The sequence below is a fragment of the Hyla sarda genome, chromosome 5 (assembly GCF_029499605.1).
Source record: "Hyla sarda isolate aHylSar1 chromosome 5, aHylSar1.hap1, whole genome shotgun sequence".
In the NCBI taxonomy this organism is placed as follows: domain Eukaryota; kingdom Metazoa; phylum Chordata; class Amphibia; order Anura; family Hylidae; genus Hyla; species Hyla sarda.
In genome coordinates this window covers 283,956,097-283,980,596 of record NC_079193.1, presented here as the reverse complement: position 1 = coordinate 283,980,596, position 24,500 = coordinate 283,956,097, and the positions used below count along the sequence as shown (strand labels likewise).

Here is a 24,500-nt window from a genome sequence, read left to right as displayed (position 1 = left end):
TAAAAAAGAGAGTTTAATAAAAGTTTAAAAACACCCATTAACTCCTTCCATATTAAAAGTTCATATCACCCCCCTTTTCCATATAAAAATAAGTAAACATAATAAAAATAAACATATTTGGTATTGGCGCATGTGTAACTGTCTGAACTATTAAAGACAATTTTATATCCCGTATGGTAAATGCCATTAACGTAAAAAAAATCACAGAATTGCATTTTTTATGTTTATAACATTACATCCCAAAAAAGTATTTCAAAAGTCCGATCAATACCAAAATGGTACCGATACAAACAGAATATTACCGCCCGAAAAAATGGGCCCTCATACAGCCCACTATACGGAAAAATAAAAATGTTATAGGGGTCAGGAACTTTTTTTTTTAATTAAAACTTTTTTTTTTTTTATGTATTATTAAAACATGACGTAAACTAAACAAATTTGGTATTGGTGTAATCAGGCTGACCTAAAGTATCAAAATAATATGTAAGTTTGACCACAAAGTGAATGGTGGAAAAAAGAAAAACCCCAAATTTGCATTTTTTTCTATTTCACCTCACAAATATTTTTTTTGTTTCAGAGCATAAGTTATGGAAAAATAAAAGGTGTCATTACAAAGTATACTTGGCCCCGCAAAAAACAAGCCTCATATTGGTCTGTAGATGGAAAAATAAGAGTTATGGACTTATTTACATACTATTTTGGTTGAAATTATTTTATCTACCAGGACAAGTGGATTTTCTTGAGGGAAAAGTAGATTGTGTCCCGCCTTAGTCCTTTGGACAAGTAGTTTTTTTTTTTTTTTTTCATTTCCACACCCCTGAAAGCCTACCATTAGTAACACACTATGCTGCCATGGACTCAAATCTTGCAGTGCCAGACGTGTCCCCCTGCTTAAGCCAGTACATGTCAGGGACCATCTGAAGTTTGCTAGAGAGCATTTGGATGATCAAGAACCAAAGTAAAACTTTTTGGTAAAAATACAACTTGTCGTGTGTGGAAGAGAAAGAATGTTGAGTGGCATCCAAAGAACACCATACCTACTGTAAATCCCGGGCGTGGAAACATCTTGCTTTGGGGCTCTTATTCAGCAAACAGACCAGGACGACTGATCCGTGTAAAGGAAAGAATGAATGGGGCCATGTATTCTGAGATTTTGAGTGAAAACCTCCTTCATTCAGCAAGGGCATTGAAGATGAAATGTGGCTGGGTCTTTCAGCATGACAATGATCCCAAACACACCGCCGGCAATGAAGGAGTGGCTTCATAAGAAGCATTTCAAGATCCTGAAGTGGCCTAGCCAGTCTCCAGATCTCAACCCCATAGAAAACCTTTGGAGGGAGGTGAAAGTCCGTGTTGCCCAGCAACAGCCCCAAAACATCACTGTTCTAGAGGAGATCTGCATGGAGGAATGGTCCAAAATACCAGCAACAGTGTGTAAAAACCTTGTGAAGACTTACAGAAAATGTTTGACCTCTGTCATTGCCAACAAAGAGTATATAACAAAGTATTGAGATGAACTTTAGTTATTGACCAAATACTTATTTTCCCCCATAATTTGCAAAAAAATTCTTTAAAAATCAGACAGATGTGATTTTATGGATTTTTTTTTCTCATTATATCTCCCATAGTTAACCCCTTCATGACCCAGCCCATTTTCACCTTCATGACCTGGGCATTTTTTGAAAATCTGACCACTGTCACTTTAAACATTAATATCTCTGGAATGCTTTTACTTATCATTCTGGTTCCGAGATTGTTTTTTCGTGACATATTCTACTTTATGTTATTGGTAAAATTTCACTGATATTTGCATCCTTTCTTGGTAAAAAATCTAAAAATTTCATGAAAATTTTGAAAATTTAGCATTTTTCTAACTTTGAAAGTCTCTGCTTGAAAGGAAAATGGATATTCCAAATAAATTACATATTGATTCACAAATACAATATGTCTACTTTGTGTTTGCATTAAAAAATTGACAAGTTTTTACTTTTGGAAGACACCAGAGGGCTTCAAAGTTCCGCAGCAATTTTCCAATTCTTCTCAAGATTTTCAAAATCGTAATTTTTCAGGGCCCAGTTCAGGTTGGAAGTGGATTTTAAGGATCTTCATATTAGAAATACCCCATAAATGACCCCATTATAAAAACTGCACCCCCCAAAGTATTCAAAATGACATTCAGTAAGTGTTTTAACCCTTTAGGTGTTTCACAGGAATAGCAGCAAAGTGAAGGAGAAAATTCTAAATCTTCATTTTTTACACTCGCATTTTCTTGTAGACCCAATTTTTGAATTTTTACAAGGGGTAAAAGGAGAGAAATCACCCTAAAATTGGTAACCCAATTTCTCTTGAGTAAGGAAATACCTCATATGCGTATGTAAAGTGTTCGGCGGGCGCAGTAGAGGGCTCAGAAGGGAAGGAGCGACAATGGGATTTTGGAGAGTGAGTTTTTCTGAAAGGGTTTTTGGGGGGCATGTCCCATTTAGGAAGCCCCTATGGTGCCAGAACAGTGGACCCCCCCCCACATGTGACCCCATTTTGGAAACTATACCCCTCATGGAATTTAATAAGGGGTGCAGTGAGCATTTACACCCCACTGGCGTTTGACAGATATTTGAAACAGTGGACTGTGCAAATCAAAAATTTTATTTTTCATTTTCACAGACCACTGTTCCAAAAATCTGTCATACACCAGTGGGGTGTAAATGCTCACTGCACCCCTTATTACATTCCGTGAGGGGTGTAGTTTCCAAAATGGGGTCACATGTGGATATTTATTGTTTTGCGTTTGTCAGAACTGCTGTAACAATCAGCCACCCCTGTGCAAATCACCTCAAATGTACATGGTGCACTCTCCCTTCTGGGCCTTGTTGTGCGTCCCCAGAGCACTTTGCGCTCACATATGGGGTATCTCCGCACTCAGGAGAAATTGCGTTACAAATTTAGAGGGTCTTTTTTCCCTTTTACCTCTTGTGAAAATGAAAAGTATAGGGCAACACCAGCATGTCAGTGTAAAAAAATTTTTTTTTTTACACTAACATGCTGGTGTAGACCCCAACTTCACCTTTTCATAAGGGGTTAAAGAAGAAAAAGCCCCCCAAAATTTGTAAGGCAATTTCTCCCGAGTACGGAGATACCCCATATGTGGCCCTAAACTGTTGCCTTGAAATACGACAGGGCTCCAAAGTGAGAAAGCGCCATGCGCATTTGAGGCCTGAATTAGGGATTTGCATAGGGGTGGACATAGGGGTATTCTATGCCAATGATTCCCAAACAGGGTGCCTCCAGCTGTTGCAAAACTCCCAGCATGCCTGGACAGTCAATGGCTGTCCGGCAATACTGGGAGTTATTATTTTGCAACGGCTGGAGGCTCCGTTTTGGAAACAGTAGCGTACCAGACGTTTTTCATTTTTTGGGGGAGGGGGTCTGTGTAGGGATATGTGTATATGTAGTGTTTTTTACTTTTTATTTTAGGTTAGTGTTAGTGTAGTGTAGTGTTTTTAGGGTACAGTCACATGGGCAGAGGTTCACAGCAAGTTTGCCGCTGGAAGTTTGAGCTGCAGCGCAAAATTTGCGCCATCTCAAACTTGCAGCACTCACTGTAAACCTCCGCCCATGTGAGTGTACCCTGTACATTCACATTGGGGGGAGGGGGCAAACATCCAGCTGTTGCAAACTCCGAGCATGCCCTTTGGCTGTCCGTGCATACTGGGAGTTGTAGTTTTGCAACAGCTGGAGGAACACTGGTTTGGAAACACTAAGTTAAGTAATAAACTTTCAAGTGTTTTTCAACCAAACTTAGTGTTTCCAAACCAGTGTGCCTCCAGCTGTTGCAAAACTACAACTCCCTGCATGGTCTGTCAGTGCATGCTGGGAGTTATAGTTTTGCAACAATTGCAACAGCTGGAGGCACTGAGGTAGGAAACGGACAATGTTTCCCAACTAGTGTGCCTCCAGTTGTTGCAAAACTACAACTCCCAGCATGCCCAGACTGCCCAGGCATGCTGGAAGTTGTAGTTCGGCAATATCTGAAGGATCAGATGTTGCCGAACTACAACTTCCAGCATGCCTGGACAGACTGAGCATGCTGAGATTTGTAGTTTTGCAACATCTGGAAGAGCACAGATTGGAGACCATTATACAGTGGTCTCCAAACTGTGGACCTCCAGATGTTGCAAAACTACAACTCCCAGCATGCCCAGAAAGCCAAAGGCTGTCTGGGCATGCTGGGAGTTGCAGTTTTGAAACTCTCAGAGGCAGCAGTGAGATCGCTTTACGGCGATCTCACTGCTGCCAATGAAGATGCCGCCCCGCTGCCGGAAACTCACCTCCGGGACGCAGCGCAGCCGGGACCGCACGGAGGACGCCGGGACTGCACGGAGGATGCCGGGACCGCTCGGGACACCGCTCCGATGGGTAAGTGACGCCGGGGGACGGGTCAGGGACACTTAGCAGAGCGGTGGTGTCCCGATCCCCGTGATTGGGACTCACACACCGCGCTGCTAAGTATTCTGATAGCGAAACGCTGCTATCAGCTAGTCAGATTTGACCAGCTGATAGCAGCGATCGCTGGGGGGGGGGTGGGGGACGAAACCCCCCCGTGGTCGCATGGTAAGATGGCTGGCTATCAGTGATAGCCACCATCTTTCCGGGCGCTGCGGGATGTCGCGAGTAGCGGCAGTAATGTCCATGATGTACCTGTATGTCATGGGTCGGGAACACCTTGCCACCCATGACGTACAGGTATGTCATAGGTCGGGAAGGGGTTAAAGGGGTATTCCAGGCAAAACTTTTTTTTATATATATATTAACTGGCTACAGAAAGTTAAACAGATTTGTAAATTACTTCTATTAAAAAATCGTAATCCTTCCAATAGTTATTAGCTTCTGAAGTTTTCTGTCTAACTGCTCAATGATAATGTCATGTCCCGGGAGCTGTGCATGATGGGAGAATATCCCCATAGGAACTGCACAGCTCCCGGGACGTGAGTGATCAGAGAGCAGTTAGAAAGAAAACAACAACTCAACTTCAGAAGCTAATAACTATTGGAAGGATTAAGATTTTTTTAATAGAAGTAATTTACAAATCTGTTTAACTTTCCGGAGCCAGTTGAAATATAAAAAAAAGTTTTGGCCTGGAATACCCCTTTAAGGTATACCTATGATGAAAATTACAGGCCTCTCATCTTTTTAAGTAGGAGAACTTGCACAATTGGTGGCTGACTAAATAATTTTTTCACCACCGTATTTCAGCATCTAATACTCATAATTACAAATTAGGAATAGACAGATGTTAAAATGATATAAATGCATTTATACAGGTATTTCAACATCTAATACTCGAAATCCCTATTCTGGCGTCCACTGGAACATTGAACCAGATCAATGTTTCTTTAGAATTCTGCTCGGAAATGCTTTGCCATTTTAGTAGACAGCGCATTTCTGAAAGGTCCTAGTGCTTCAGGAGCAACCAAATGTGTGGACATTCTGCAAATTTTCGGCCATGTGAACATAGGCTAAAGGTGTTTTCACACACGTACACACACCAAATCTGCTGTGGATCTGAAGTTGCAAATCTGCATGCAATTGCAATAAAAAATACATAAGGGTACGAACACACTAAATCCCTGCCAACATTAAAGGGGTACTCCGGTGAAAACCTTTTTTCTTTTAAATCAACTGGTGCCAGAAAGTTAAACATATTTGTAAATTACTTCTATTAAAAAATCTTAATCCTTCCAGAACTTATTAGCTGCTGAATGCTACAGAAGAAATTCCTTTCTTTTTGGAACACTGATGACATCACGAGCACAGTGCTCTCTGCTGACATCTCTGTCCATTTTAGCAATCGTGCATAGCAGATTTATGCTAAAGGCAGCATGGTGGCTCAGTGGTTAGCACTGCTGCCTTGCAGTGCTGGGGCCTTGGGTTCAAATCCCCCTAAGGACAACAATAAACAAAGAGTTATTATCATTATTATTATAATGACGTCAGCAAAGAGCACTGTGCTCGTGATGTCATCAGAGAGAATTCAAAAAAGAAAATAATTTCCTCTGTAGTATTCAGCAGCTAATAAGTACAGGAAGGATTAAGATTTTTTAATAGAAATAATTTACAAATCTGTTTAACTTTCTGGCACCAGTTGATTTAAAAGAAAAAAGGTTTTCACCGGAGTACCCCTTTAATTGTATCCATGGGCACCCCACTGAAAGGGGGATGCCAATGTATACTGTTAATGGGAGCAGCAGACCCTGTTCACTTCTATGGCCAAAAGGAGTCACCTAGTGACTCCTCTCAGGACGTATGCGCTATTTCAAAAGCACAACAGTCCCTGTCATGAGCCTGCTTAAAATTGCATACTTCTCGAATGGAGTCACAAGGGGAAAAACTGATTGGCCATAGAAGTGAATGGGGTCTGCAGCTTCTATTAACAGTATACCTCGGCATCCGGTTTTTCGACGGATGCAATTAAAGGGGGCGGGAACGTAGTGTGATCGCATACTGTAAGAATTGCAACTGTGAATTTTACACACATGTTGCAACTGCGGATTTAAAAGCTTGAGATCCGCAGCAGATCCTGTATGTTTGAATGCACCCCTAGATTTGCTGCCACTCCGTTGTCTATTTCTTTTTCACCCCAGTCCCAGCCTCTTAAGAAATGTTATAAAACAGAAAAACCTTTTCAATTACATGTGCGTTATCCATTGTGTACTTCATGTTAGGGATTTGATGCTGCGGATTTGAAGGTGTGTTTAACTACTTATTTATTTATTTATTCATTTAGTTTTACTCTGAAATTTACATCAACAAATCCACAGCAACAAATCCACACCAGAAAATCCTAACAGAGCAGCGGTGCTGGAGCCGCAGGGGTTTAACAGGTGAGTAATGTTATATTTTTAATTCATAACATTTCCTGCTCTGAGCCAAATTTTTAATATCCCAGATTTAACATCTGATAATCTGCAATGGTTGAGAACTTTCCAGTCAGTTATGTGCACCCACATTCTTGTCACTGGAGCTGTACAATTCTTAGGTTTTCCCAAGCTTTACTTCATCACTGTTCTTATTATTTACATCATCTTCAATGTCATCTATAAGGTCATCATTGTCCAATGTGAGACTGATTAGGGGAAAATACATAATACAATGCCACATAAAAAATATATTAATGTATCCCAGTCTGAGAGGCATGTCAAATGTGTTGAGCCTCAGTATTGTGACCACCACAATTGTTAGATACAGGCGGGAGAAGCACGTGGAGGGGGTTTGTTACATGAGGAGAGGGTTTGTTACAGTGTGTCACCCCAGTAGTAAGGTGATTACATGAGGAGGAGGTTTGTTACAGTGTGTCACCATAGTAGTAAGGTAATTACATGAGAAGGTTTGTTACATTGTTTTACGACAGTAGTAAGAAGATTACAAGAGGAGGTTTGTTACAGTGCGTTATCATGATAATAGGGACATAAGGAGGTTTTTGTTACAGTGTATAATCAGAATTATAACCCCTTAAGAACATTGGGGGAGATATATAAAGACCTGTGCAGAGGAAAAGTGGAGCAGTTGCCCATAGCAACCAATCAGATAGCTTTTTTCAATCTGATCGGTTGCTATGGGGAATTGGTCAACTCATCCTCTGCACAGGTTTTAATAAATCTCCCCCATTGGAGGTTAATATCAGTCTTGATGCCCTGGTTACAGTCAATGACAGAGAACGGCGTTCTTGCTGTTCTCCTTCATTAACCCCTTAAGTGCTGCAATCACTGTCCCCCTAAACCGATTGGCTACATTCGCAACATGTATGCTGGGGTCCAATCAGTTTGCTACCCTGTCAGAGTTACTCTCTCTCACCTGCTCCGTGTGGGTCCTGGCTCCAATCTGCTGATAGAGCCTGCTGAGCCAGGCTGTACTGTCAGATCACCAATAACACTGAGTAATGCTATGCAACAGCGCAACATTACTCAGTGTAAGCATTCTAAAGATTGCATGTAAAGTTTCCCTATAGGGGACCTAAAAAAGTGAAAGTAAACCAATAAAAATGTTAGTTTTTTTTTTTTTTTTTTTAAACACACATGAGCCCTTCCCTAATAAAGATTTAAATAATTCCCTTTTTTAATTTTTTTAATAAAAAGAAAAAAAAAATGCATATCTTCTATTACTGCATGTGAAAATATCTGAACTATTAAAATATAATGTTTATGATCCCATATGGTGAATGGCATAAATGTAAAATAATTCCAATGTCCACATCACAACCCAGAATAAATTGAATATAAAAGTGGTCAAAAAGTATTTTATGTGCAAAAGTGGTACTGATGAACACTACAGATCATGGCACAAAAAATGAGCCCTCATACAGCCCCGTATAGGGAAAATTAAAAAAGTTATAGGGGTCAGAATACTATTTATTTATTTTTTTTAAATGCTTGATTTTTTTTTTTTAAAGCAGTACAATAATAGAAAAGCATGTAGGCATGGATATCATCTTAATAATATTGACCCACAGAATAAAGATGGCATATAACTTTTACCATAAAGTGCACTCCAAATAAATGACCCCCCCCCCCCCCCAAAGTGGCACAATTGCGTTTTTCTTTTCAATTTCCCTCACAAATTATATTTTTTTGGTTGCACCATACACTTTATAGTAAAATGCGTGATGTCATTACAAAGTACAATTGGTCATGTAAAAACAAGACTTGTGTCTGTGGATGGTGAAATGAGTTATAGTTCTTAGAAAGCGAGGAGGAAAAAATCAAAACGCAAAACAAATAAACTTTCTGGCCCAGATTTATCAAACTGTGTGAGAGTAAAAGTGTAGTGATTTTCTCACAGCAACCAATCACAGCTCAGCTTTCACTTTACCAGAGCTCATTAGCTTAGCTGTGATTGGTTGCTGCAGAAAAATCACTTCACTTTAACCCTCACAGAGTTTGATAAATCTGGGTCTCTGTGTCTTCAAGGCCAAAATGGGCTGTCTCCTTAATTCTATGAAGGGTTTGTTACAGTTTGTTATCTGAAAGGTAATTTGTTACAGTGTGTATTCTTGATTGACAGCCACCCAGGGCCATCACCGCCACATTAGGAATGCTGCCGCCCTCTACCACTTTAACAGGGCAATGGCTGCTGGGAATAGACATGCTGAGACAGTCACCTCTGCTAAAATACATCGGGCCCTCTGCTGCCCGCCAATGAGGAGCAGAACAGCCACTACTGTGGAGTTGGACTGTGATGATATCTAACTTCGGTCAGGGCCTACTGTCATATAGGGGCTATACAGGAGAGCTGGTAATCTCTACAGGGTGGCATTATTACTGTTTGGGGCACTATAGGTGCTGGAAAAATGCAGGTTCTGTGGAGACGAGTTGTGGCTGGAATTAATTGGCATGACATTCTGGGCCAGAGGGAGAAGAAAAAGGAAAGTAAGCGACTCTGATCAGAGAAGACATCATGTGCGAGTCACTTGATGTAACTGTATGTAATTGCTTATATGGTCTGCAGAGCCTGTGTGCAGCTTATATCTACCATTATATAGTCACTGTACGGGAATATTTGTGAGGGTAGGGGGCAGTAGTTACCTCTGTTCTCTCCTTCTCTGGCTACTATATATGGTCCCATATTTTTACATCATGATTTAACCTTACATGTAGGGTATATATTCTGTCAAACAGAAATGTCAACATATACTGCAGTGTAGTGGAAATGCCCCCATTTACTTTAGTGGCCTAAACCTAGTCAAGGGCTAATGTCTATGTTTAGTCCATTTTCTGCATGTATATGTTTACTTAGTGTGACTAAAAAGTGTGGTCTGCTGTGCTTTACCGTGCTGCACAGTAAACATATACATGAAGGGAATGGACTCAAACTTAGTCACTAGTTGAGTACGTTTAGGCCATTAAAGTGAACTAGACCACTGCCAGTACACCACAGTATGCGTTGGCAACCCTTTTTGTATTTTCAAAGCGTACGTTTAAATGGTGATGTGAACAGCCCCCTAGTAGAATAACACAGAGGGTTAACCTGTTATAAGCAATGTTGAGCAATGAGTCTTGCCCTGTTACTAAACTCTTATAAACCGTAGGCAGCTGTATGCCTGCGGCCTGTAAGAGACCTTGAACCGTGCAGGTCAAGTTATAGCTCGGACGTTTTATTTTTTTTTTGTGCAAACTGGGGGGGGGGGGGGGGGGGTGTATTAGAAATCTTGAGTTCCCACACTTTTTTTTCCAGGACTTGACCCCTGGATAGAACTAATCTATATGCATTTAAAAATAAGCATGTCGTTTCCCCAGAATAGATGATCACATAACACCTTTCAGTAGATCACGACAATTCCAGCTTCTGTCATCACTGGCAAATAGCTACAATAGCAGGTGAAAGTCTCAGGAAGCCAAACTGCTCACCTCCAGCAGGGGAAGTACAACGTTACATGGCGGTCAATCGGATCACAGAGCATCTCCCTGTTCTATCTTATAAAAGGTATCCTGAGTTTTTGGCTGCAGCAACTACCCAATCTGCAACCAGCAACACATATAATATAAACCTAATATATGCATACAACCAGCAAATGCACTGTACAATGGGCATTTTAGAATCCTAAATATTAAGTAAACATATAACACTAATAATAATATCATAGGCTAAAGTAGAAAATTGCCTAAGAATACCATACTATTAAGTAATGACTACTCTGTAAATTTATTTGGATTTGCCACCAACCCTCCGCTCTGCCTGCACACGCTAACAAGCATATCCCGTTCCATTAACTATACAAGTCAAGACAGCAAGGTGAAATTGACATCCTGAATAGTGAAAGAAGATTAAAATAACATGGATGCCAAGATTAAAAAAAAGAAAAAAAAACTAGGAGTGTAAAGGAGGTAGGGCTATTAGTTCTGAGGCTAGGTGAAGACATTTCCTACTACCTTTCTGCAGGTTACAACAGATGCTTCCATTCTTACAACAAATAAAGCTTAGCACTTTCTTTATGTATAATTTTTAACACACATGATCCACTATATTATTATAGGAAATTCCATTTTATTAATAGATCAGCAGTTAAAAATGTTATCAGACATATCCAGTGTTCATTATACATTATTGACAGTAAAGCAATGGCATATGGTATAAGGTCAGCGGCAGGAAAATCAATATATTGGCATCCCCCTATGTGAGCCGAAAATGGACACTATTTGTGAAATCAGGAGCGTACACAGGATTTTCTCATTAATGGGGTGTAAAAAGTTAAATATAATATCACCACATCGGGACCACAAGTTATCACTGCATAATGGCTGGATAATACTACCATATTGTTGCTAAACTGAATACATTTGGGGCAAATTTATAAGAACAGTAAAAAACTGTCTTTATTGCTTATAACAACCAAACAGCTGGCCTGTGATTGGTTGGTATTAGCAATGAAGACAGTTTTTCTTTTATACTGTATTATAAATAACCTACTACATACAGACTGATATCCTGGCCCCCACATACAGTCCCATATAGTGGTAGAGACCAGCTCCACACAGGCTTTGCAGACTAGTAACTCACAGATTACATAATCTTGGAGTTGTTTTCTTTGGAATCTATTTTACATCCAGCCAATACCACCATGATAAATCATTTCTGCAGACACACATTTTAGGATCTCACTTTTCCAACACCCTTCTCACCTTTTCCCCACCTATAATATTCAAAACAGTAATAACGACACCCTTAAGGCCCCACCCAGTAACAGTGGGTAAGCAAGTGGGTTGGGGGAGGAGTGGGATTGGGAAAAATCTCCCCTTACCTAGGTGGGTTCAGACAGTAGGTAGGTCTTCCCCCCATTAGTTCCCCAGGAAGGTAGTTTTCCCCATTAGTTAGTTTTGTCCCAGTTAAGTAATTTTCCCCATTAGGTATGTCCTCCCAAGAGTGCCCCCAATAAGTAGTTTTCCCCACTAGGATGGTCCCTCCAGTAGATATTTATTCCCATTAGGTAGGTTCCTCCTGTAGTGCCCCCAGTATTTAGCTTTCTCCATCAGAAAGATGCCCCGAACCAAACACTGTAAATAGCTTATCCTAGTTCCCACACAGAACAGCAGGCACTAAGGAAGCCCATAAAGGGCAAGGGGGGGGGGGGGGGGGGTCAAATCATGAGTATCTCATAAGATTTAGATATGGTGGTGCTGGAAGCAGGGTACAAGCCCACAGGCTCTGGCATGGAGGAGAGGCTGAGACCTAGACAGGGCCTCAGGCCTAATGGTAACAAGCAGAGGGAGCACACACTGATTCAGTTGAAGATCTTTACTTGGCAACTGGAACAATAGTCAAAATCGTCCCCTGTGGGAGGCATTGCTCATAAACATTTGCAATAAAATTTTCTATACTGCTGTCTAGGCATTCACTGTCTCTCAGCTGCAGGCCAGGGGCTTAAGGCTGGAGTATTTATTTATTTTTTTCACAATCTCCCAATCTCCTAATATGTTAGTAAACAAAAGTACTAACTTTCCCCACAGGCACCATACATAGGTAGCTCTAGGTTCTCTGGTTCCCTTATCAGCTTGTATATTAACTAAGGTGCTTCTCCCTAAGGCCCCTTTCACACTATAGAATTATGAGGAGACCATAAAGTGTCTGAATGACACAGCATGGAGGTGGCGGCAGCAAGAGGAGACCATATAGTGACTGAATGACACAGCCTGGAGTTGGTCGGCAGCATGAGGAGAACATATGAAGGTGGGTGAAAAAAGGAGAACTTGGCATCAGATGTGTGGCATCAGGCAGGTGGCAGGATCAGAATAGTAGCTGAGGCAGGTTGGCAGAAGAAAACTGTTTGTTTTGTAAAAGTGTTAGGCTAGGTTCAGACTACAGAATTTCCTACTGTCTGCCTGCAAAATTTTATGCGACTATTTTCCGCCTCCAAAGGCGTTTTTCAGTTTCATGCGTAATTTTGTAATTTCCGTGAGTAATCCGTCGCTATTCCGCACGGAAATGACGCCACAAAATCCACCTTAAATTTCTGCTTCAATTACAAGCAGAAAACAGTGGGAGTGCTAAGAGCCAAGTTCAGCCCCTTTTGGACAATGTGATCACTTGACCCAAACCAGGTCAGTCAATTTTTTCAATGTGGGCTAGTCCAAGAACCAGTGGGCTGATCATATTTAAATTTTGGACTCAAATCCATACGGATTTTCCGCATGTAATCCGCTTTCAATCTGCCTACATTCCGCGTTTGAACAAAAATCTGCCGGGAAATGAGAGTCCCATTGAAGTCAATGGGATTCTGCTGCGGAAATCCGTCTGAAGAAAGAGCACCTCTTTTCTTCATGCAGAAATTTTCTAGCGGAAATTAGACACGCAAATTCCGAGTGAAAAAATCCAAAGTATGAACAGGTGCACGGTAATCCCATTGACTCGCATGTACTTTTTAGCAAGCGGAATTTCGGACGGAAATTTTAGAACGGAATTTCTGTCGGAAATTCCGTAGTCTGAACCTAGCCTTAGTGTTAAGGATATTAATTATAGAAAACTTAACTTTTAATAATATGCTTAGGATAAAATATATGGACCCAACATTTTTTTTAAATCAAACAAAAGGAAAGGTGTGCAAAAAACACCATGTGCCACCTACACAACCAATTATTGATGTGATGCAAAGACCTCTAAAAGGTGGAAGGGAACAACATATGGTCCATTGTAACCGGTGGAGGTAAAAACGTATCCTGTAAGGCCCTACTCTCGCATTATTAATTCCCTTCTTGGGAAGTGTTAATCACCCTAAAAAGGGCGGCCCCACACAGAAACCTCTCCCTATTTCCATCTACAAACACTGCCATTTCACAGGGTTTTTAGGTGGAAATGGGAATTGGTTTCTGTGTGGGGCTGCCCTTTTTAAGACTAGTAACACTTTCCTCGTAAAGGTGGAAGGGAACAATGTATTGTAGCAGGTGGGGATAAAAACTTCTCCTGTAAGGCCCTACTCTCGCCCTATTTATTCCCTTCTTGGCAAGTGTTACTCACCCTAAAAAGGGTGGCCCCACACAGGAAACTCTCTTTATTTCCTCCTAAAAGCCATGGGAAATGGCAGTGTTTGTAAAGGGAAATAGGGAGAGGTTCCTGTGTGGGGCTACCCTTTTTTAGGGCGAGTAACAATTGACAAGAAGGGAATTAATGCAAGAGTAGGGCCTTACAGGGGAAGTTTTTACCCCCACCGATTACACTGGACCATACGTTGTTCCCTTTCACCTTTTAGAGGTCTTTGCATTACATGAATACTTGGTGGTGTAGGTGGCACATGATATTCTTTGCACACCTTTCCTTTTGTTTTATTTAAAAAAAAATTGGGGTACATATATTTTAACCTAAGAAAAGTTACATTTTAGCTAATGCATATCCTCAATACTTACTTGTTGTCTGAGGTGGAGGAATGTCTGTAACTGGGGAGCAGCACCTTAAATATGTTTATCACTTTCCATATTTGTGAAGTGTTGGTGTGGCACCATGGTCAATCTACTCTGATGCATCAGGCATTGGCAGGTGGAAATCCTAGCTGATCCATGCCTGATTCATCTTCACAATGGTCTCTCCACATTTTTCGTAGACAGACGTGTTCTCCTTGGGGTTACTATGGCCCCCGCCGCACTAAACACCCGCTCTGATGGCACACTACTGGCCGGGCAGGACAGGTTTTCCAGGGCAAACTGCTAGTTGCGGCCACACATCAAGTTTGGCTGCCCAGAAGTCCAGCAGATCTGCAAAGTGTGTTGGTCATGTCAAGGTATGCTACCACCGGCTGGTTCAGGTCCTGCTCCAGGTGTACCTGCTGCCGATGAGTTGCTTCACTATGCGGGTGAAGAAAGCTACTCATCAGCAACTGCTGCTGATGGAGCTGGTACTGCTCCTGCAACCCCACCCCTCCCCAGCAGCCATGGCAGTGGAAGGTGAGCGCAGAGGGCCCCGCCAGAGTCAGACCTGCGAGAGGATGGATGATGGCGCAGATAGGCATTGGCCAACTGACTATGTAGGATGTCTCTGTAATAGGTCAGTTTGCCTCCCTCTCTGTAGGTGTAAAAAAAAGGCCCCCATTTTGTGTTGGTAGCGAGGGTCCAATAAGGTGGAGAGCCAGAAGTCATCCCGCTGCCGAATGGTGACAATTCCGCGGTCACTACGAAAGCAAGTGAGCATGCATCGTGCCATTTGTGCAAGTGACTCGGAGGGACTCCCTTCCTCCATCTCCACTGCATATTGACACGGTGTGTCTAGGTCCTCTGTCTTACCTTCCTCATAACCCTCTAGCTCCTCTGGCTGCTCCTGCTCCTCCTCACCTGTTAGATGACTAGAAAAACCACCCATCTCGCGAAACCTAAACTGTGCTCCACTGTGCCCCTCCCCCTCCTCCTCCAGTTCAGCCCCCAGAGGGCTTATGTGGTCTTGGGATGTAGGCGCCACATCTCCAGTGCCCTGACCAGCCATTGTTTTCAACACGTGTTGTAGTAGATGAAACAGGGGAATGACGTTGTTCATCCCTGAATCCTGGCGACTGACTTATAATGTGGCTTCCTCAAAGGGCCTGAGCAAATGGCAGGTGTCTCGTATGACCTGCCAATGGTTGACATTGAAGTTACACAGGGGAGTCCCCCTATCCGCTTGGGTCATCAAGAAATCGGTGATAGCTTTTCTCTCTTTGTATTGTCGGTCCAACATATGGAGGGTGGAATTCCAAAGTGTGGAAACGTTACAAATCACACTAGGTTGGGGGATGCCGTTCTGACGCTGCAGCTCAAGGAGGGTGTGCTTTGCGGTGTACAAGTGGCTGAAGTGCATGCAAAGTTTCCTTCCCATTGTGAGGATGTCTTGCAGATGACAACCAGATTGAACACATGTGCCATACAGGGCGCATGGCTCAGCCTTTCTTGTCGCAGCGCAGACAAGATGTTCTTCCCATTGTCGATCACCATGGTTCCCATTTCCAGTTTTCGTGGAGTAAGCCATGATTCGATTTCTTGAAGAATGACTTTTAGCAGTTCCTCCCCTGTGTGACTCAGTTTGCCAAAGCAAACCATGTGAAGAACAGTGTGACACTGCCATGCCCTGCACACATGGTATGATGGAGGGGCACTGAGACATGTCTGTGCAGTGGAGGCTGAGGACACGGTGGAGGATGAGTCGCACACTGTCAAAGGACCAACAGCCGGAGAGCGTGGAGACGGAAGCGGCGTGACCTGTCCAAGTTGCTGTTGTGGCTGTGCTGGAAACACATTCACCCAGTGGGCCATAAAGGACATGTATTGTCCCTGACCATAGTTACAGCTCCACACGTCGGTGCTGCCGTGCACTTTGGTACACACCGACAGGCTCAAGGACTGACCCACGTTCTCTTCCACAAAATTGTGCAGGGCCTGGTACTGCCTTCTTCGCAAAGAAATGACGGCTTTGTACTCTCAATTTCGGCTCTGCACAAGCCATCAATTCTCCGAAAGGTGCAGAGTCCACCACTTGAAAGGGAGGGACTGCAGCACCAGCATCTTGGACAGGAGCACATTCAGCTTCTGCGCCATTGGATAAGTGGGCGCATACTGTTGTCTCTTGGACATGGCTTCGCCGATGGATTGCTGGTGGAATGACGGACTCGAAGTAGGAGGAGCAGGAGAATTTTGAGTGACAGAAGATGGGTGTGACACACAGCTCCCTTTGGCTGAGGTGGTGGAGCTTTGGCTGGCTGAAACAGGGAGCAGCGTGCCACTGGGTGATGAAGCATTCTGGACCACCATATCGGAGCCACCGTTCTCACAGGCCGCTTTATGGTGACGCTGCATATGTTGATGCAGGGCCGTGGTGCCTCCTCAGGTTCCTCAACAGTGCCTGCTTCAGGAGCCTGAACGCTTGCAACACCACCTCTCACGCCACTCTCCTCATCACTACTTGCCCGCCTAGCGGAGGAAGCGGCAGATTTCTCCTCCACTTCTTGGCTGGGCAGTAGATACTAACTGACCTCTATTAGATCGTCCTTTCAGTCACACCTTGTGCTTAACATCTATAAAGTTTCAACCCTATCTCCTGTATAAGAGGACAGCACTACTAAAAATTTTATATTATTTTAGGGAGGTACAGGTAGTACAAATTTTGTATCAGATCCAAGTATCTTCAGCTACACCTCTTGTAATTGACAGTGGAGTAGATTCTGCTGAGATCCTTAACCCCTTAAGGACCTAGACCATTTTCACCTTAAAGGGGTTATCCAGGAAAAAACTATTTTTTTTATACATCAATTGGCTCCAGAAATTTAAACAGATTTGTTAATTACTTCTATTAAAAAATCTTAATCCTTTCAGTACTTATGAGCTTCTAAATTTAAGGTTGTTCTTTTCTTTCTAAGTGCTCTCTGATGACACGTGTCTCGCGAACCACCCAGTTTAGAAGCAAATCCCCATAGCAAACCTCTTCTAAACTGGGCAGTTCCCAAGACAGGTGTCACCAGAGAGCACTTAGACAGAAAAGAACAACCTTAAAGGGGTACTCCGGAGGAAAAACATTTTTTTTCTTTTTTAAATCAACTGGTGCCAGAAAGTTAAACATATTTGTAAATTACTTCTATTAAAAAATCTTAATCCTTCCAGTACTTATTACCTGCTGAATGCTACAGAGGAAATTTGTTTCTTTTTGGAACACTGATGACATCACGAGCACAGTTCTCTCTGCTGACATCTCTGCATTTTTTAATAGAAGTAATTTACAAATCTGTTTAACTTTCTGGAGCCAGTTGATATATAAAAAAAAAAATTTTCTTGGATAACCCCTTTAAGGACCCGAGCATTTTTTGCACATCTGACCATTGTCACTTTAAGAATTAATAACTCTGGGATGCTTTCAATTTTCATTCTGATTCCAAGATAGTTTTTTCGTGACATATTCTACTTTATGTTAGTGGTAAACTTTCATCGATGCTTGCATCATTTCTTGGTGAAAAATTCCAAAATTAGTTTTTTAACTTTGAAATTCTCTGCTTATAAGGAAAATGGACATCCCAAATAAAGTATATCTTGATTCACATATACAATGGGGGACATTTCCTAATCTAGTCTATTCTGGGTATGCTTATAGACCAGCGTATGTGGTAATCTCCTGTCTATTGTGCTCCTAATTTATCAAAGGTCTCACAGCCCTTGATAAATTCTGTTCTCAGACTTCAGGGTCTACAGCTTAAACTGCATTTAGACCTGCTCCAACATGGTCTGACATTTCAGCGTATTTTGGGCAGATGCGACTTGTCGCACAAAAGTCGCACTTGATAAATTCAGCACCAATGCATTTTCCAATGCATTTCCATCTAAAATAGACTTGCATGCATCATGTTCTAAAAATCCTCTACAGCAAAAGTCGCAGAAAAGTTGCACATATTTAGACTGCAACTTTCTGTGCGACAAATATAGACAGGAAAAACCAGTCTAAATCCTTTGATAAATCTCCCCCAATATGTCTACTTTATGTTTGCATCATAAAGTTGGCATGTTATTACTTTTGGAGGACATCAGAGGGCTTCAAAGTTCAGCAGCAATTTTCCAATTTTTCACATTTTTTCAAAAACCAATTTTTCAGGGACCAATTCAGATTTGAAATGGATTTGAAGGGCCTTCATGTCAGAAGGGCCCATAAATGACCCTATTATAAAAACTGCACTCCTCAAAGTATTCAAAATGACATTCCCTTTAGGTGTTTCACAGGAATAGCAGCAAAGTGAAGGAGAAAATTCAAAATCTTTCTTTTTTATAATAGCATGTTCTTGTAGACCCAGTTTTTGATTTTTATCAAGGGGTGAATTTTTACAAATCTCCCTAAAATTTGTAACCCAATTTCTCTCGAGTAAGGAAATTGGGATTTTGGAGACTGAGTTTTTCTGAAATGGTTTTTTCGGGGGCATTTCACATTTAGGAAGTCCCTATGGTGCCAGAGCAGCAAAAAAAAAAAAAAAAAAAACATGGCATACTATTTTGGAAACTACACCCCTTACGGAATGTAACAAGGGGTACAGTGAGCTTTAACACCCCACAGATGTTTGACAACATTTCATTAAAATTGGATGTGTAAATGAATGTTTATTTTATTTTCACTAAAATGCAGTTTTTTCCCCAAATTTTACATGTTTACAAGGGGTAATAGGAGAAAATACCCCCCAAAATGTGTAACTCCATTTCTTCTGAGTATGGAAATACCCTATGTGTGGACGTCAAGTGCACTGTGGGCGCACTACAATGCTTAGAAGAGAAGGAGTCACATTTGGCTTTAGGAAATTAAATTTTGCTGAAATGGTTTTTGGGGGGCATGTCGCATTTAGGAAGCCCCTATGGTGCCAGAACAGCAAGAAAAAAAAAACACATCGCATACTATTTTGGAAACTACACCCCTCAAGGACATAACAAGAGGTACAGTGAGCCTTAACACCCCACAGGTGTTTGACGACTTTTTGTTAAAGTCGGATGTGTAAATGATTTTTTTTCGTTTTTTTTTTAACTAAAATCCTGGTGTAACACCAATTTTTTTCATTTTCAAAAGGGGTAATAGGAGAAAAATCCTCCCAAAATTTTTAACCCCATTTCTTTTGAGTATGGAAATACCCCAGATCTCAATGTAAAGTGCTCTGCGGGTGAACTACAATGCTCAGAAGAGAAAGAGTGCCATTGGGCTTTTGGAGAGAGAATTTGTTTGGAATGGAAGTTTGGGGCCATGCGCGTTTACAAAGCCCCCATGGTGCCAGTACAATGGAGCCCCCCACATGTGACCCTATTTAGGAAACTATAGCCCTCATAGAATGTAATAAGGGGTGCAGTAAGCATTTTCCCCACTGGCGTTTGACAGATCTTTGGAACAGTGGGCTGTGCAAATGAAAAATAAAAGTTTTCATTTTCATGGACCACTGTTCAAAAAATCTGTCAGACACCTGTGGGGTGTAAATGCTCACTGCACCCCTCATTACATTACGTGAGGGGTGTAGATTCCAAAATGTGGTCAAATGTGGAGGGGTCCACTGTTCTGGCACCATGGGGCACTGTAAACGCACATGGCCTTCAATTCAGACACATTCTCTCTCCAAAAGCCCAATGGAGCTCCTTCTGTTCTGAGCCCTGTAGTGCGCTGCAGAGCACTTTACGTCCACACATGTGATATTTATATACTCAGAAGAAATGTTGTTACAAATTTTGAGGGGCTTTTTACCAATTACCCCTTGTGAAAAAGAAAAATTTGGGATAACACTAGCTAGTGAAAAAATACAAATTTTTACGTCCAACTTTAACGAAAATTCTTCAAACACCTGTGGGGTGTTAAGGCTCACTTGTTACGTTCCATGAGGGGTGTAGTTTCCAAAATGGGGTCACATGTGTTTTTTTTTTTTGTGTTTATGTCAGAACCGCTATAACAATCAGCTACCCCTGTGCAAATCACCTCAAATGTACATGGCGCTCTCACTCCTGAGCCTTGTTGTGGGGTATGTCCGTACTCAGGAGAAATTGCATTACAAATTTTGAGGGTCTTTTTTCCCTTTTACCTCTTGTGAAAAAGTATGGGGCAACACCAGCATGTTAGTGTAAAAAATGTAAATGTTTTACAATAACTTGCTGGAGTAGACCCAAACTTTACCTTTTCATAAGGGGTGAAAGGAGAAATTTGTAAGGAAATTTTTCCCGAGTATGGAAATATTCCATATGTGGCTCTAAACTGTTGCCTTTAAATATGACAAGGCTCCAAAGTGAGAGAGCGTCATGCGCATTTGAGGCCTAAATTAGGGATTTGCATAGGTACGGACTCGGATGCAAGAATTACACTTGCCTCCAATACCAAAAATTACCCTATGGCAGTGTTTCCCAAACAGGGTGCCTCCAGCTGTTGCAAAACTCCCAGCATGCCTGGACAGTCAATAGCTGTCCGGTAATACTGGGAGTTGTTGTTTTGCAACAGCTGGAGACTCAGTTTTTGAAACAGTGCCGTACTTTAAGTTTTTCATTTTTATTGGGGGGGGGGGGGGTGTAACTGTGTAGGGGTATATGTATATGTAGTGTTTTACTTTTTATTTTGTGTTAGTGTAGTGTTTTTAGGGTACATTCACATGGGCGGGGGTTTACAGCGAGTTTCCCGCTGGGAGTTTGAGCTGCAGCGGAAAATTTGCTGCATCTCAAACTTGCAGCGAGAAGCTCACTGTAAACCCACGCCTGTGTGAATGTACCCTGTACATTCACATGGGGGGGGGGGCAAACCTCCAGCTGTTGCAAAACTAGAACTCCCAGCATGCCCTTTGGCTGTCCCTGCATGCTGGGGGTTGTAGTTATGCAACTTCTGAAGGAACACTGAGAGTTTGTTACTTAACTCAGTGTATTGCAACCAGTGTGCCTCCAGCTGTTTGAAAACTACAACTCCCAGCATGTACGGTTTGTCAGTGCATGCTGGGAGTTGTAGTTTGCAACAGCTGGAGGCACACTGGTTGTGAAACATTGTCTGTTACCTAACAGACAATGTTTCCCAACCAGTGTGCCTCCAGTTGTTGCAAAACTACAACTCTCAGCATGCCCAGACAGCCGAAGGGCATGTTCGGAGTTGTAGTTATGCAACAACTGGAGGAGAACAGTTTGGAGACCCCTTTATAGTGGTGTTCAAACTGTAGCCCTCCAGATGTTGCAAAACTTCAACTCCAAGCATGCCCAGACTGCCCTGTGATTTCAGCAGGCATCCCATTCCAGTCCCTGCCCAGTGCACGGCGGGGACCGAAATTCCCATGGGCGTGAATATTACTCCATATTAATTATGCACAATTATGCAGGTGGGACACATATTCGGCCAAGGAAAAATGGCAGAAGGACAGGCAACAACATATATGTGGGAGGAGCTGGTGACCTATGATATACTTGAATTATTGATATGCCAAGGATGCCCTCTAGGGTAATATTATGCATACTTGTTGTAGAACGGGTGTAATGTGACCCTTGTCAGCTCCAGAATGGTACTGACTATTGTCAAAAGATGACATACAGTATCATAATGCTATTCACCTCTAGATCAGTCGTGTCAGTGTGTACATATATATATATATATATATATATATATATATATATATATATACTAAAACTCTGGATCTGAAAATCCTAGATGTGCTGATCATATACACCGTACATACTTGGAATTAACTGTTTGCAGAATAGTTTTTAGGGTAGAAGTATATAATGTATAATGTATGCAGAAAATGTATTTTTTTCATTGAAACCAGTAAAGTATTGGGAAATGCTGTGCACCCTTTAAGAAGTAGACTCTTGTATATATGACTGGATTACATCACATGTTCTCATCATTCTTAACATACAGTGGGCTTTTGTTGTAAATAGGTTATATGTCCAAAGCCTTGTCTCTCTCATTACCAGAAAACACTGTCCCCTTCACACATGCCTTTAATGCTCAGCATGAGGCTAATATATTACTAGACTGTTAATTGGATATACAGAAGTCTATTAGGCTCATCCGTGTTCTGAAGTATATGGAGCCCTGTATATATCTTGGCATTCTATTCAGTCTTCATTTTGCCATGGGCACCCCATGGGGGGGTAAACTGGCTGAATAGAGCACTTCAATGTAGACTTTGTTGAATCCTTTTTAAGACAAGGTCCATTGTCAATGTGCCTAGAGGTACAACTTGTGAAACAAAGCAATAGTTTAGCAGTCATACAAAAAGATACAGTCACAAGCACATTTTCCTTTTTAATCATTGTTACAGATGTGTGTATTTCTTCTATGGTTCTCGGTTTGACAGATATGTCTTATTAATCTTAAAATCTGTGGCAATCTGTGAACAATAAATTAGTATTTCATTTTGTTACTTCCTATTCAATCCCAAATATTAGTTAAATAAATACAGTATAGATGTGTATTGCACTATGCCAAATGTCTTCTAGCATATTATAAGGCCCAAAACAGTACTATACAGCAGTGGTTCTCAAGCTTTTTTGCCTGAGTACACCTTGACAACCCATTCCCAAAAAACTGTACCCCCATATTAGAGACATTTTGTAATGATTATAGTATAATTCATATGCTTTACTTTCCTCTATAAAAGGACCCCTGTTCCTCTCCCTATCTCCTTAGTCCCCCAATTTATAGGTGACTTCTCTAACCGGAGTTGTTTACTTTTCTTTTGTTCACTATCTGGCCTAGACCGCCATTAAGATTTCTCCCATAAAAGACTTCTCCACAGAATCAACCAAACAAACATTTTAGGCTCCTTTCTGCAGTACAATACCCACCTATTTACCAACTCCATGTTTATTGTCACATACAGTTATTGTACCCACTTTGTATCCCCATAAAGTTGTCGGGTCCCCTTTGTGCCCCCAAATATAGCTGTAGGCCCCCAAACTGCCCCCATATAAAGTTTATAGGCCACCATACTGTTCCACTTTGGTGCTCCACCGAAATGCAAATTTTTACCGCAAATATCGGCACTTCGCAATTTCACGAATATTTAGAATATAGTGATATATATTCCTAATGATGAATATTCATTGTTTTTATTTTATGTGACTTTATGAGAATATTTATGCGAATATTTATGCGAATATAGGTACTTCCTGACTGGACACTGATTCCTCCCTTCTTTTAGGTGAAAGATATAATTGCGCATGCACACTATGCAAATTTCATTAAGAGTTTTCGCATTGAAAAAAAAAAGAGAATGAACATAGTGAATATGTGAATTTCGCAAACAAAGAACGAATATTCATCCATATATTTGCGAAATATTGTGAATTTGAATATGGCCCCTGCCGCTCATCACTACTCCACTGCTCCTCTGGTCTGGGGCCCTATTGCTATGGCTCATAGCAGTAGGTCCCTGGTCTGTAGGGACAGTGGAGCAACAAAGCTGATGGTAGTTACTGCCCACAGCAGCCCAGTGCCTGCGCTTCCCCTTTGCTGTCCTCCTGCTCCGCTCCTCGGTGCAGTGACGTCAGCCTACCATTTATTTCAAAGTGGTCCAGACCAGTAACCAGTGACTGTGGCTGCCATTACAATTTTTTTTCAAGTACCCCCTGGGGGTATTTGTACCCCCAGGTTGAGAACCACTGCCATACTGTGTACTATATACCATACAGTATTATTTTACAATTATACAGTGCATTATGCAATCAATATTATAATAATAGCCAAGGCATGGTAAAGTCAAGGTGGTGAAGGACTTTGTGATGGTGAAGGTCCTTAGGGGATTGCCCCTTTTGCTCTTTATAGTTAGTGGTAGAGAATTTGCTTTAAATGTATTGGCTGGATACTTTACTAGAATTTTGTAGTTAAACAAGAAATAATATCATGGAGTAAACTAATGTCAACAGATTGCCTTACATTATTTATAAAACACATCCAGTGCATCAAACTGTGGGATTATAAAAATTATATAAATCATTTTATAAATAATTATATGATAAAAAAAAGGGGATATGGGATATGGTAGTCAATGACCTTTTGAATGGCTACTTTGTATTTACAGAAGGTGGTCT

At 41.5% G+C, this 24,500-nt stretch overlaps 1 long non-coding RNA gene across 1 annotated transcript in view; it reads left to right on the top strand.

Annotated features, from left to right (window-relative positions):
- LOC130274059 (uncharacterized) overlaps positions 1-24,500 on the top strand; it is an 83,600-nt gene that overhangs the window by 47,553 nt on the left and 11,547 nt on the right. Inside the window, exon 3 of the long non-coding RNA XR_008844226.1 lies at positions 6,782-6,878. This is a non-coding gene — a long non-coding RNA (uncharacterized LOC130274059). The remainder of the gene's footprint in view (positions 1-6,781; positions 6,879-24,500) is intronic.